The sequence below is a fragment of the Periplaneta americana genome, chromosome 7, assembly GCF_040183065.1.
Source record: "Periplaneta americana isolate PAMFEO1 chromosome 7, P.americana_PAMFEO1_priV1, whole genome shotgun sequence".
Lineage (NCBI taxonomy): Eukaryota > Metazoa > Arthropoda > Insecta > Blattodea > Blattidae > Periplaneta > Periplaneta americana.
The window spans coordinates 136,998,339-137,014,626 of record NC_091123.1 but is presented as its reverse complement, the minus strand read 5'-3'; the positions used below and the strand labels follow the sequence as shown (position 1 = coordinate 137,014,626).

The window sequence follows — 16,288 nt, the reverse complement described above, 5'->3', positions numbered from 1 at the left end:
TTTAAGAAACCATCGGTATTATTAAAAGTATTTCAGTTATATAATACTGGTAATGTTTCAACACGAACTTGAACTGATATGTTTCGTTTATTGAAGTTTGCATTCAGTTAAATTTAACCAGTTATATTTCAACAAGATTTAAAATTACAACATTGTACTTAATAGGGTGACCGTATGTGCTTTTCTTCCTGGACATATCCCCTTTCTTAAGCCAATTACAGCATCCGCGGATTTAAAAAAAAAATCAGAAATATCCTTGTTTTCAGGGTTTCATAAAAGGCTTAAACCAATTTTGTAATTTTCTGAAATTTGTGAAACCTCATCAAACTGATATTTCCAAGACAAGTGAGAATTTTTTTTTTTTTTTCAAATGATGGTGTAAATATTTTAAGGACTGGCCAGCTAAATAAGACTGGCAGAATTTCTCTCCTGCATCCAAGCCGTAAGTTGTTAATACTAATGGTGAGAGAGTATTTTCTTTGACAAATTTTCAGTGAATAAAAGAGAAACAATTTGATATAGAAATATCAGGTATTTAAATTGGATTGAATTTCATAGTTATTTATTTAAAAAAATGCATTAAACAGTGTGTTCTGAGAAATACTACTCATGTGATTTTTAAAAAATCATATTTAGTTTATTTTGTAGTAACAATAAAAAAATAACTTAATTTGGAATTGGACTGTGATGATAATGGTGATGTTTAATGTATACATTGTTTGAAAGTATTATAACCAGATATGTAAGGTAAGCCTCAGAATTGATTCTAACGTACTATTGTGTAATATCATAGCATTTTTTAACGCAGCATTTTAACACAAATGCTACTGAACTTTGCCTTTTGTGTTTCTGCCGTCAACGTTAGTTTTTTTATCAAGGTACGTGGACGGTCGCGCTCACAGGTCCTTTAATAACAGCCTTTAAAGAGAAAATGAAGGCGCTGTAAGCGTGGCTAACGAGAAAATCTTTCTCATTAGCCAAGGCTGTAAATCTGTGACGTCACAGCGGGGACACATTTCACTCTCAACTGCATGGCTTATACTGCCTTTGTTAGTAGTTACTGGAATTTAAAAAACACTGGGTGTTTGTGATTTTGTATAGATCTTGCTAGTGTGCTGTTTATAATAGGCCTATATTGTTACTATTATAACATGAAAAATACCAAATTGTGTGGTGAGCGAGTGTCAGAATTATAGCAGGAAAACTAAAGGCTCGAGTGTTATTTATCATACGTTTCCCTCTGATCCAAAGCTGCGAAAGATTTTGGAAATTAAGTGCTACCGATAGGATGAATTTAATCTTGAAACTGCACGTATTTGTTCCGAACATTTCACATCTGATTCCTACAAGCTTGATTTCAAAACCGAGCTTTTGAACATACCAGCAAAGAAAAAATTGAAATTAAATGCCCAACCATCGCTGAATTTACCAGTGTGCTATGTGAAAAACAGTGAGATAAACAGTGCTAGAAGTAAACGTGTAGAAGAGAGAGCTTGCAGAAAAAAAGTTTTGCCTGAAGTAAGTGAACAAGACAAGAGTGCGGCAGGACGATCCATTGGGTGTGTTATCTTTCGTTTGTTCATTGGAAAATGAGGGGCTGGATCTCAAAAAACCAAATTGAAGAACTATGTAAAGAAAATGAAAAACTTAAATTAGACATTGAAAAGTTAGAGTCTAAATTGAAAGCATCTATACTAATAATAAATCTGTAGCCGAAATTTTTCTGGTAATTTTCGATTTTCCAAAAATAATTGGTCCTAACATATACAATTAACCACCCTGAAACCAAAAATCGCTTTTTTGAAATTTTTGTTTGTATGTATGTATGTATGTATGTCTGTCTGTCTGTCTGTCTGTATGTTTGTTACCTTTTCACGCGATAATGGCTGAACGGATTTCGATGAAAATTGGAATATAAATTAAGTTCGTTGTAACTTAGATTTTAGGCTATATGGCATTCAAAATACATTATTTAAAAGGGGGGTTATAAGGGGGCCTGAATTAAATAAATCGAAATATCTCGCTTATTATTCATTTTTTGAAAAATGTTACATAACAAAAGTTTCTTTAAAACTAATTTCCGATAGGTTTTATTCCTTGATAAATTTTGATAGGAGTGATATTTAATGAGATAAATGAGTTTTAAAATTAAAATAACTGCCATCTAAGGCCGTGTAATGAATTAAAAAACAAATGACTTCGTCTATAAGGGGCCTTGGACAGGAACAATCGAAAGCTATGAAAGATAGCCTACAGATAATGTTTCTGTGTTTGTATGAAGTAATATCAGAAGCTAAATTAACCGATTTGTATAATGAATTATTAATTCACCATTGGAAAGTGTAGTTTCTCTAGATGGACATAATGCTATAATGTTCTTACAGTAACTTCTGAGTGAATCGAGGACAGGTAAGATTAAAATAGCTTCTTATGCACAGAAAACTTGATAGGCTATTCTGTACATTCGTTTCCTGTATTTCCTAAAATAATTTTTATGACCAAATGAGTGGTCTCTGGATCAAAATGATCGCATTTTAATTATGCAAATACAATTTAAATTAAGTAACATAATAAACGATTTATCCTTATATCAAACACGAATGTTCCCTGGATCAAATGTCCTATTTTAATTATGTAATTACTTTATATTTATTTCTAACGGGTGCAGCGGAGCGCACGGGTACGGCTAGTTACAAATAAAATATAAAAAGCAAGCATATTTTAGGGTTAACCAAAATTCACGAAAAGAAAGTGTATAAATCGCTTAGTAGATGGAAAAGTAAAACATTTATTAGCTAAAGTGTTCACTCCAGGGCAAATAAAAATGCTTATAACGAGAAAAGGAAGCAAAGATGGGAAGAACAAGACATAGCATTAGCTCAGCAGCAATTAGTGATAAACTGTACAATCATTTGAGATCACAGGTGGGAATTCCTCTACCCTGCAGCGTTGGACAAAAAATTGCCCTTTTCTCCTGGTATTCTTACACTGGTACTGAACATTTTAAAAGAGCAGGGCTGTCTTTGAGCGAAATGGATAAGTTATCAATATTACTATTTGATGAGATGAGTGTCAATGGTGTCATTTGTTAAAATCACGAGGATGATTCGATATTGGACCCTCACAGAAATGCTCAAATCGTAATGATCCGAGGATTGACAGGCGTGTGGAAGCAGCCTATCTATTATGATTTCGATAAAACAACGGACAGAGAGCTACTGTTCGAAATTATAACAGAAATTGAAGTGGCAGGTTTCAGAGTAGTTGCAATAGTTTCTGATCTGGGTGGCGGCAATAGAAGAGTGTGGAATGAGTTACAAATAAATGTAAATCAAACCTGCTTTTCAAATCCTGCTTCGGACGAAAATATTTGGGTTTTTGCAGATTTTCCCCACCTGATTAAGTTATTAAGAAACCATTTTATTGACAGCAATTGATTGACACAATTATAGAAAAAATGTAATTGAACTGATTATTAAATCCGATTCATAGGAATTGCAGCTATTCCCGAAATTACATTGGGGATCACTTTACTGTGCAAGAGAATGATAGGCAAAGAGTTGCACCAGCCATGGAACTTTTTTCGCATCACACTGCTGCTCTGATTAAATATTTGGTACCCGAAAGTGAGTAAGTTCATGAATTTTTTCAACTCAAATGACTTCACAGATGTAATAAACTCGGGAATTCCGAAAGATCCCACAAGGAACAAGTAGAGATATTAGATAGAATGGAGGAAACTGTAAAAGAACTGAGAGTCAGAGGCAGAAATACTCTTCTACCTTTTCAGAATGGCTTCCTTACCTCCATTAAGAGCTTGAAAGGGTTGTATAGGATTTAAAAGAAAAAGGAATTGGTTCTATAATGACCAGGAAACTCAATCAGGACGCTCTGGAGAACCTATTTTCCCAAATTCGTGGGATGGAACATTTTTATAATAACCCTCTGTCCGTGGAAGTGAAAAATCTCTTGCGCCTATTAATATTAGGATGTCGCCTGCCCCACCCTACAAGTGCCACAGTGGAAGATTCAGGTGGAATAATAATAACAAAGCAAGTTTCTCAGGATCTCGTGGACATTTCTCATGAAAGCGTGAACGAAATCCCTGAGGAAATAAACTCATTAGAGATGGATATTGATGGCAGAATTGACACAACATAGCTAATGAAAAGGGAAAAAATAGAATTGCTCAGGTATGTTGCAGGTTATATTGCTAGAAAATGTAACAACAGAAGTGCTGTTTCGAATGCTAATTCCAGTCAACAATCTCCAGGATAGATAGAGGTCGTTACACGTGGTGGATTGGTTTATCCCTCTTCTCAGTGGATGGTAACAATTGAAGAGTGTGAAGTTATATTTATAAAATTTCATAAAAAATCAGTCAAGAAAAAAGAGAATGTAATAGGCCACTTATTTAGATTTTTGAGGACAAAGTTTCCAAATGAAGATCCGGAATTACTGAAGCTATTTAGTAGAGCACGGACATCTTTTAGAATTCGTTACCTAAATAGAAGAAAACAGGACGTCAAAAGAAGAAACTGTATGAAGCAGAAACAATGGTTGCAGAGCTGCTCGTCGCGTCCTTCACATGACTAGGTGAGTCAGTTCAAATTTTGTGAAACATTCTTAAAATAAATTGTTGTACATTTATAAAATCAGTGTTAAAAATGGGATACTTTCACTCTCCGCTACTATCGAAATCCTTCCTCAACCATTTCACTAAAATAGGTTAATTAAAAAAATTTCATTTGACAATTCTGTATAAAATTAATTATCAGTTAGTTTTTGTACACACTCTACTCCACTGTTATTAAGAGAAATTTAATACAGTTTGCATGCGTAATTTAAATTCTGTCGTTCATCAGTAATATAATTAATATTTTGAGGCTCGGAAACCGAAATTGACGTGTAAAATAAATTAAATACACCTAACGTTCTTTAAAATTGGACAGAAATATTCTACAAAGGTTAGAGATACAAAAGCAAGTAGGTACAATGAAGCATTCACAATAGTTTTTATATTGCTATAAGAATTTGGAAAGTATACTATCATTGAATTTTAGAAAAAAAAAAGGATGGGATATTGAAGTGGGAGTTCTATCTCTAACCCTTTACTCCTCCAGTGTGTATGTAACCCAAAAAAATATATAAATATAGGTCTTTAAATCACTTGGTTATCGATAGAAAGTGCAAAGTGAGGGTTGACAATGTTCCCGTGGTGACGTCACAGATTTACAACCCTCTTGACTTTCTCTTTAAACGCTGTTATGAAGGGACCTGTGAGAGTGATAGCGACCGACCGTCCACGGACCTTGGTTTTTTGTATTAACACCACTGCCATCTGGTGAGTGAAATTATAACTGCTTACTCAAGTGGAAGCTTTTGATGGGTTAGGCGCTAGACACAAGATTAGAAAATGGGTCACATTCCTGCCATCTATCCACAATATGCGGAACCTGAATCACTTAAAGTGAAGTGAGTAGACATTATAGTTTGACAACTTCAAGTGAAACCCCGTAAAACACGCCAACTTCTGGAATCTCTCTCTTTCTTTCTTCTCTCTCCCTCGCTCCTCGTCATTCAGTCACCAATCACCACGTAAATATCTGAGAGGGTGTGTGTGGGCATCGCGACCAATAGAAGAACCACTCTCCAGTATTACCACAATAACGGATTCTTCATTTTTGCCTCGACTGTCGTCTAGGAAGGTTCCATTATGCTAGCATTGCAAGCAACTAGTAGCATTAAGCTTTTGTTAGCAGGTTTGACAAACTGTGAGTGGACCTGCAAGTACATAGCATAGTGCTCTTTCCCTTCTCCCTGTGCTTTCTCACTTGCTCCCAAGTGCTCCCCAAGACAGCCAGCTCTCACGTAGTAACTCGGTCAGGGTTTCAGTTCGATTTGTCAATTTATAGATACATAGGCTACATGCTAAGAAATAAACGTGGTTCTGTCTACATTAATAATAAGATTATTAGAACGACATCATTTTTAAGTTCACAAATACTATTAATTAATTTTTAGTTTGCGCAATAACTAGATGCGAAACAGGAAAATGATAAAGTTAAACTTCTATCAAGATTAATCCCTTCAGACCTGAATTTATATTTTAAAAAATTGGTCACATAATCATTCTGGGGATCCAAATTTCTCAATTTTCACAGAAAATAAAAGTTTAGGAACAATTTTGACTCCTGGGACCCCAAAATTTTACATTTTATTTTTAATTCAGGTATAGAAATGTTTCAAAAATAATATTCTCCATTTCTATCACATTGAATTTTTCAAAATATTTAGAAGTATCGAAGACATTCCAAAAAGGAAATAATGTACACTATAATGTAGGGACATCAGGCCTGAAGGGGTTAAGCAAACTAACACTTCAATGTTATTTATTTATGCAGTGATAAGAGAAGTTGGGAAACATATACACAGGAAAACTCGTGAACTGAATATAATTTATTAAAGTAATAACTATAGGATTGATAGAATTCTGAAAAAAAAAAAAGTTTTAACTTCAATTTTTATATTCGTATGGAGTGGGGGCACACAGGTATGCATGGGATAATTTTGATTGTGCTACTAAAGCCCCTTGAGTCTTCGTGTTGCCTAAACTCCAAAAGACACAAACCCCTATAAGGAAGAACATACTCAGTTTCCTGCTACTGCAGTCCGGACCAAGAATATTTCTGGAGTAATAGTTCATGCTAATTCAATTATTTGACCTAATAAAGAAGATGAAAGCTGCAAGGTCTTACCTTGTTGGCGAAACGTTTAGTCCACCATCATTAATTCCATTGTCTGGAATCCTGATCTTCGACTGGGTTAGTTAAAGGGTCCCATTCCATGGGCTGCATGTCACTGTCAGCATCGATGCCTTCCCACCACATGGGCTCCTGTTGTTCCTAAAAAATTTCAGAAATGTGGAATAATAAATGGTAAAACTTTAATCGATGGTCAAGTTATAAGGGCTATAAATGCCGTAATTTGTCTCACTTTAGAACAAAAATAAAGTGAGGTGTCCCATGATACAGATTGACGCAATTAAATTAGTCTTATTCCTGAATGAGTGGATTATATCAAAGATTTAGAGTTCACTTTCTCTGAAATTGTTCTCTGTCGCAAGTAGATGTCTCTGTATATCTACAATACTGCAAGAAACTTCGATAATCGAATCAGTGAATTACTTGAAGATTCCTGGAATTCTTTCGAAAGTTCTGAAAGACTTGTAAAATCCGCCTAAAATTTGGATTCAATTTAACACAGCCAGTGATAACCAGCGTAGATGGAGTAGGGAAAGGGACTCGTGTGCTGGGATGTGATTTGATTACACTCCGGCTGATTGATTATAATTATGTGTATATATTTTTTTCTTTTCACGCTATCGGAGGCAATGCTGAAAATGCAGTACACAAAGTGCATCTTTCTACATACAAACGTGGAAAGATAAAATGTATACACTTTCCTGTTTCTTTCTGGCAGCTTGTAATTCTGTTATTTAACGAGATCACTTAGCGTCGACTGAATTGGTGGAATGAAGGTGATATTAAGGCAAAATGAATTCATGATGAGCTACGGGATTACGTGACCCAAACAAGTGATCAGACCAAGTGGGATGCAAGTAGTTATGGGATTCAATATATTTCAATTTCTCAGTCTACAGCGAACAGTGGATCAGTATGCACATGTGCGGAGGGAGTTCGGCAGTGAAGAAATATTGTAGTAGAGGCATTGACACCGACATCGAGTAACAGTGTAATAATGGCGAGTATTGAACAAAATAGTCAAGCAGTAGTAAACCTGGAAGCAAACATTGAAGAGATATACAAGAAGTTGGAAACTCTACAGAAGGAAAACGACCTAATGAAAAATAGGGTGAATATCTAGAAGAAGTTCAGAGAAGAAAGAACTTAGTATTTTTTGGAATCGAGGAAAAGGAGGAGGAACAGGCATTGAAAACATACGAGATTGTGATGAAAGTGCGTTGGGATTGGTTCAGAACTGATGTGAGTGATGGACAAATAAAAGAAGCATACAGAATCGGGAAAAATGGAAATAGTCCTACTCTAGTTAAATTCTCAAGTGTAATGGCAAAAGAAAAAATTTTGAACAAATAAAAGGACTTAATAAACCCAAATATTAGACTGGAACATGATTTTGAATATGAAGTAAGATGCAGGAGAAGAATATTGATTCCTTTTATGAAGGCTGCAAGGAAAAATGGTCATTTTGCTAGATTACACAGAGACAAATTAAAGATAAATGGGGAGATGTCTGATGTGGAATTGTTTGGAAAATTTGAACCATACAGAGCTAGGGACAATGAAAGAAGAGATAAGGAACATTATAGCGAAACATACGATAGAAGGTGGAAAGGTCATCAACAGGAAATAATAACAAGCGATGGAAAGAATCAGTCAGCGAGTCACATGAACCAGGAAGAGAGGCCAGCGACCAGAGTAATGCATATCACAGCAACAGCAGCAGACGAGGATGTCAACAAGCGATTAAAGGAGAAACAAGAGGCTTGCACTAAAATAACAATGATGGCATCAGGTAGACAGGGGAGAACAGAAGGACGGCATACAGGAGCTGAGAGCAGTAAAAAGAGTTCAGTGAATCCAGCTGAAAGAATAAATATGGGTCAGCAATTACAAAAAGGATCAAGAATCTTGGTTTATGTAATTGTTTCTTCTACTTCTTTCCTGGTTATAGAAGATGGGGGTTGCATCGTTTCTCTCTTGGGTAGTTGATGTGACTTTTCTCTGTGCTGGTAATTCAGGACCAACAAGACGAAGACCATGGCCATAGGAAGAAGAATAAAGAAGGTAAACTTGCGAATTCTGAATGACGCAGTAGAACAAGTGAACAGCTTCAAATACTTGAGGTGCACTATAAGCAGTAACATGAGCTGCTGCCAGGAAGAGAAGAAAATCACCATGGAAGCGCCAGGCAGTTGTTTGTTATTCAAATTAAAGCAGCTTCCAAAAACGTCTCTCACATACACTTTCAAGACCTCATGGCGTTCGAAATATCCATTTCCGACCACTACTCTTCTAGAGCATAAAGTCCCTGCACTTATCTTTAGATGGATTCACTTTCTGCTAGAAAATAGGCAAATTACCATGAGCCTGTTTGGGGGAACGCTAAAGGTGACTATGACCAGGGGCTGTCCTCAAGGTGGCGTTCTTTCCCCTTGCTTTAGTATTGCGAGATTTTTGAAGTATGAAAACATGAATAAAAATTACAAATCCCAACAGATGCTTCTAATTCCTTAAAAAGATGTTAAATATTATTTTGTTGTTCTGTGTGTTAAATTCATGTATCTACACACATATTTATCAAAAGTTTCATGGTTTCATGCAGATAAACATAAGTTTGTTATTGTGTATGAATGAATGAATGAATGAATGAATGAATGAATGAATAATTTTACAAATAAAGAATTCAGAGAAAAAATGTCATTAAGTCCAAATTTATCGATTTTCTGTTTTCGATCTCATTTGATGCATCAGATCTTTCAGAACATTTCAGAACATGATGAATACTGAGATAGTGAGTCATACAACTCTTCTGTTGCTAGTATACTAAAAAAAAGATCCATTTCATTTACTTGGATTGTCTCTAAAAAGAAATATCCCAACAGATTCTTCTAATTTCTTTAAAAAGTGCTAATTTTATGTGCCTGCACATATATTTGTCAAAGGTTTCATGGTCCCATGCAGAGAAACATAAGTTTATTAGTGTATACCTACAAGTGGTGAAATATGATCGTCTCTGCTAGGTCTAAGAAAAATATTTCAGGAATATTGAGTTTAAGCTTAGGTATTCTTTGACTGCCACTACTTATTCTGTAGCAAGCGTCGTAATATTGCTATTGTAATATGGTGAATAATATGATTACGTAGGTAGGCCATGCTCATCAGACTGTAACAAGATACCCAGGAAATATAGGGTTTATACCTAAGACAGTAGACAGACATTGAACATCATCACGTTGTTGCAATGCCAAATTTTAGATCATAGAATATTATTATTATTATTATTATTATTATTATTATTATTATTATTATTATTATTGTTGTTGTTGTTGTTGTTGTTGTTACATATTTATTGAAGTGGATGTAACTGTAGAATTGAAGCTATGTTAGTGATGCACATACACTGTCAAAAACTTGCATTTTCAATTCAGTTTAAAGTACGCATTCGCTATAATCAGTATGATCTTGTATAAGATCTTTAAAAGAATAAAAAAAAACAAAAACAAAATAATTCTTACTATACAAATGTATATTTTACTAGTACTTAATTATTGTTCTGTTAAGAGGGATGAATATGTTCCTTTTTTTAAAAGGTATAATTATTTTATTTTAGGGCGGAAAGCTGTAGATTATTTCTGTAATTGTTTTCATGGATAAATATGCAGAGAATCCAGATATGAATTGATAAACATTATATTTCGTTTTAGATAGCCCTATTAATAGTAAAAATAATGGAATATAACAATGATTAATATTTATTTTGTAATTTACGATTATATAATAATAATAATAATAATAATAATAATAATAATAATAATAATAATAATATTGACAATGTTTTATTGATTCGTATTTCGTGACTTTATATACCTGCATTTTTCAGTGATCTCCAAATTTGAAATGCTGATTAAATACAATTTACGATTCAGAGAATTCCAAACTTTCAGAAGTGCTGCATTACACGATTTATTTATTATTATTGATAAGAAAGGATGGCCATAAAACAATGTAATGTATTAAAACCATAAACCTCATTGTCCTCTGTAATTTTTAAATTGAGTCGCCTGATCAGTAATGTTTTTAAATGTGTCAGTCCAGTCAAGGCTTAATTATCAGTCCCCAATATGCTACACATTTATTCATAGAATCGCTATTGACGCTACAAAACTTAAATGTTTTTATTCCCTACTTATTGTTGCAGTTTTCAAACAAGAATCATAATATAACTTACCTCGGTGGGAAGAGGTTCATCCTGGTTGTCCCATGGGAATCGAACCGAATTCTTCAATACACATACTCTCCATAAAGCACTATCTTTGCTTGCTTTAATTGAAATAAAAAATCATAATGGCGGTCCAGTACGTCATTTGCATTGTTGAAGACGCATTGTTAAGCATTGAGCGATGAATGTGAATTCCATAGAGAATGAAAAAATGGAACTAGCATCAGTCACGTAGAAGCTGTACCTGTAGATAAGAAAATTGATAGTACATGGGTTAAGAACTTTCGACTTGATTTTAAATGTAGTCAACTGGTCACAAGAGAATGTAAATATTCTCGTTTTCATATTTTATATTTAAAAGGATTATTTTTAAGTTTTCTGAAGAAATTGATATAACGTACATTTTATGATGCAGCTGTGTATTTCATTCCTGTTAGTTGATTTTTATCAGTATAAAACCACAAATTTTTACTTTTTCCGAGAATATTAATTTCAAAACTCTTTTTCTTAGAGATCCTCTTCCTCTTCTTTTATTAATTTTGTAGTTGAAACTTCATTGTATACTATGTTGGCTGCATTTTCATAATACAGTAGTTAGGAGATGAACCTTAATGTTGCGACAGTGGAGTTAAGAAAATATCGTTCTCATGTGTTCATTTGTGTATTTGGTTTTTAAAAATTACACTTCTTCCATTTTCTCTGGAACAAGTGAAAGTAGACAGTTCAAATTTCACAATTTTTTTATAATACTACATTATGTCAGCTATGTGGAAATTAATGTACTGATTGAAAATATAAATTAGAAACTTCTGTAGGAGCCAAAACGTTTTCAAATAATAATACAATAGAAATAGGTTAATTTGACATACGATAATTGGAATAAATGTAGATTTCCCTCGTAATTACTCTTAAATCTAATGTTGATAATTTATATTGCATTCCAATTTTCGAAGCTTCTTTTCAAAATTCATTAATTTCAACTAAAATAATTTTCATTCAGGAATCCTAGAGGATGTTGATGAAATGGCAGTATTTTTTTTCTTCTAGCTATAAAATGTTGTACTTTAGTACAGTAGGCTAATTCATTTTATTTTATAACAAAACAAAATAATGCAATTTTTATGTTGTACTAGCTGAAAGCACTCGGCATTGCCCGAATTATTCCTTCTGGTTCTATTTTTAATTAAAGTGGTTTTTAGAATTTTCAGAAATCTTGGAAACTCGACTATATACAACCAAAACGAATTTTTTTTCTAAGCTTTTCTCGTCCATAATGATGAATCTTTACATACCATCATTTACATTAACTAATAAACTTCTTAGCCACATGTTTGCCAGGGTTAACTCAATTTGAAACAGTTGTAGATCAGGCACCGAAAAGAAAACATTTTATTGTGTTCCTTACGTTCAATTGGTTTTTAATTAATTTATATACCGGTATTTATTTTATTTATTTATTTTTGTTTATTTATTTAATCTGGTATAGCTAACATCAACAGGCCTTATCTTCCACACCACCAGAAATACAAATAAAATAATAGAGAAAACTCAAACTATAAGCAAATTAAATCCAAACGAAAATATATGTAAAGGCTACAGTTAGACAAACTTTAAGGGGACAAGGTAGTCTAGCCTGTGTTTTCATAGTGCAAATGCTGATTTCAAGTGGTTATTTCTCCGAAAGTATAAAAGTTGTTATTTTCAAATTTTTACATGTTACTCTGCATGCTTTTAGGATTATATTGGTGGTTAGTTTGTTATATTAACTGCTGTAATTGAGCTTTAAAAAAATGTATTCAAATGAAAGAAGAAAGAAAAAAGAAACAAAACAAAAAATGGTTAAATTCAAGCACCTCTCTCTTGAAAACTTGTTAATGTACATGGCTAAAATTTTTCATACATATTTGCAATATATTTATCTAAGTTCACTAGCAAAATTATAGATCTAGCTCGATTTTATCACTATAAAAAAAGTTATACTTTTATAAAAATTCTACCGAGAAAAACCTGAAATTTTCAACACAAAAATACATCTAAATCTTGTCATACATATTACATCAATGTAAAAGTGGTACCATTACGACATTATATGATGTACAATGAGTATGCAAAATTTCAGCTCTGTAACACTAATAGTTTCTGAGATAAAGGTGCATATATACATAAAAATGTTATTTAAAAGAAACGCGTTTAAAAATTAACATCAATTTCTGACTTACTTATTTACTTACTTACACTAATTATAATATTACCATTACATTTAGGTCTACATCATTACTGTTATTTACATCCTGTACATCCATCATGTAGGTAGGAGAGTCTTCTCTTGGAGGAACTGGACACTGAAGGAGGGCAGAGTTCTTTCTCTCCATGTGAATTAGCACATGGGAGTTTGGAGGTTATGTTCATTATTCTTCTTAGTGTACTGATTACTACGAAATTTACATTTCTTACAATAGCTATTGCCTCTACTCTTTTTAAACACTTATTGTTATTAAAACCACGAATTATATAATAGAAGAACACTGGAGTTATTTACTTCAAAATGTAAAGACAAGAAATAATTACATTAATTTCAAGCCAATGAGCTCTATACTAAACTGAAGGCACTACTGGACTACCACAATGCTCTTTGCTGTCTGAAAGTGTAACTGTTAGTGAGGATATTACTCTCTTTTTCTAACTAATGTGTTTCAATGAGTCTTTCGCGAGGTTCATGTTGCACATGCGCAGTAAGCAATAAAAATACCGTTATGTGTACGATAGCATTCACTGCAAGAAAGACAAGGACAACATTATATTACAAAGAGATAGCAATACGCTCAGGCCCTCAGCATTCGCATGACACTTTTAAAAGCACTGAGTTGTGCCTCCAGTTTAGTATAGGGCTCACTATTTAAAGTAGAGCAACAGCACTGGCAATAGCTGTGCTACAAAGAAACGAACTTTCCAGAAAATTCTATCATCATAGCAAGCATATAAATTCTCAGTCCAGTGAAGGGGTGTGGCACTACTGATTTAAAGGGGAGCCCTCTTCCATTAAAAACTATTTTTTGTAGGTTAGACACATCGTAACATTATAAAACTATACATATTCTTGATGAGGATGATTCAGAGAATTTATTTTCGTTAAAAACAAAAAAATAAATAAATTCTTTATGATTCTGAGTACCTTGTCCCCTTAACCCATTAATGCATAGTGTCCGAAAAATCGGACACAAAAGAATTTCGTTGTACAGGTTATAGTGTTCGACCTATTTCTTTGAAAATATGCTATATTTTTTCCTCAAAGTAGTAACTATATTGAATTGAGTAATTTTTGCTTTTCAGTTTTAATTTTCGGTGTTAGAGAATACATATTGTTCAGATAGCACCCAAGCAGTACGATGTTGTGCGTAAGAGGTAATTAAATTTATAATTTAATATACTTCATAACAATGTAATTTTTTGATATTAGGCTATACTATTGTTAATACTTCCATTATTGAAGCGGCTCATAAAAATCTTCATTCTTGTTAAAAGTTTTGCTGTTAACGAATTGTAAATGTCAACATCCGAAAAAACAGACGCTATGCACCGGATACACTTACAATGGAATTTGTAATATAAATGCTGTTATGCTATTTTTGTTACTCTTTTCAGCCTAAATGTGAACCATATTTTGGAAATAATTGAAAATAAAAATAAACTTGCATAAGAGCAGCTCATTATTTTGATATACCCTCAGATGATGGAATGAGACGCATACAGACAGCGACAAATCAGATGAAGAAAGAACACGAAACCAATTTCAAGAACTTTGGCAGGAAAATGCTTCTTAGTGTTCGTGAATTACAGATTGTTTCTAAGGACAGTGGTGGTATTTCTGCAATATGAGGCGTGTCCAGAAAGTAAGTTTCCCTGGAGCTGATTAGAGAAAAATAATTTCTTTCATGGAAAGATTTATTGGAACAGGTACAGAAACTTTGGAACTATTTTTCAATATATTCCCCACCAGAATTGAGACATTTGTCATACAGTAGGTTCAACTTTTGTATCCCTGTGTCGTAGAAATTTGATGCCTGGGATCGGAACCAGTGTGTGACAGCTGTCTGTACCTCTCTGTCACTGTGAAAATGCTGACCGGACAGGAATTTGTTGAAGTGTAAGAAAGATGGTAATCGCACGGCCACTTACAGCTCGGTGCATAACATCTGCTGGGTGGTGCTTCAACACCCACCCTACAGCCCCGATCTCACTCCCTAATCAATGTAGGTGGAAATTCTGAGCATAGAGGACATAAATTGCTTTTTGATACCATTTTACATCTGTAAAGTTGTTTATGCATCTCGCTCAAAAAGGAATTTGCGCTTCTGGAACTTTACAGGAAAGTAGAACTGAAAACTATTCTCTCAGAACTAAATCAAAATTCAAGGAACAAAGGAGAGATTCACATGACTTCAGAACCTGTGATAATATTCTTATTGTTCGAAGAAATGATAACAGGGTTGGATTACACCAGCCACTAACTTTGAAAACATGTATATGTTTATTTCATCTAGATTTCTAGATGGTGAAGTGAAAAGTAATGTAAAGTTTCAATTTCTCAGCCTATACTATTTTCTTCGAACAACAAAGGAATGGGAGGAGTACATTAAATGGACCAATATGTGATTTCATACAGATCCAGAAGAAATGATGGTAGCCAACATTCACATATATCTTGGACGTAGTGTAGTAAACAAAATACTGGCAAAAGTGAAATATGGTGTACTGTACTTCTAAAATTTCGATGTTTTATGGCATTAGCACTGCTAAAAACTTACAGACAACCAACACATCAAGGAAAAAGTGCATCTATCAATATCAAGCATGTGCGGTTTCATGAATTGAACCACTATTTCAAAGAGGAGATGTGGTAACTACAAGGACAAACACAAATTTATATGTTGCAAATGTAAAATATGTATTCACCCTAATCGTTTCACCCTAGTAGCAGTACATCACAATTGTTACCTAAAGTAAAATAAATACCTAGCAATAAGTGATTTTGATTGTTAATAGGGCTCTTATTACTATAAAGAACCTAAAATAAGAAAACAGCAATGTAACTGATCAGTGTGCATAGCGTCCGATTTTTCGGACGGCCTGTATTTCTCGAATAAACAAGAATAAAAAAGTTTTATTGCTTAATATGTGCTCAACTGATGCTAAATAGCAAATTCTTATGAACAAAATTCTTTTAAATACATAATTCAACTTTATGCACTAATGGGTTAAATGAGTCAGCTTTCTCTTGAAGTTCAGCAAAACAAAAACATACTCC

General features: G+C 33.6%; 1 protein-coding gene and 1 long non-coding RNA gene across 4 annotated transcripts in view; both read right to left on the bottom strand.

Annotated features, from left to right (window-relative positions):
* Window positions 1-16,288, bottom strand: part of LOC138702797 (uncharacterized) — a 142,849-nt gene that overhangs the window by 22,805 nt on the left and 103,756 nt on the right. The gene's annotated exons all lie outside the window — the stretch shown is intronic.
* Window positions 1-16,288, bottom strand: part of LOC138703466 (uncharacterized) — a 63,710-nt gene that overhangs the window by 19,807 nt on the left and 27,615 nt on the right. For 2 of the 3 annotated variants that reach the window (XR_011333181.1, XR_011333179.1), the window contains 3 exons: window positions 11,385-11,682; window positions 10,993-11,227; window positions 6,759-6,905 (listed from right to left, as the gene is read on the bottom strand). This is a non-coding gene — a long non-coding RNA (uncharacterized lncRNA). The remainder of the gene's footprint in view (window positions 1-6,758; window positions 6,906-10,992; window positions 11,228-11,384; window positions 11,683-16,288) is intronic. The other variant, XR_011333180.1, reaches the window with a different exon arrangement.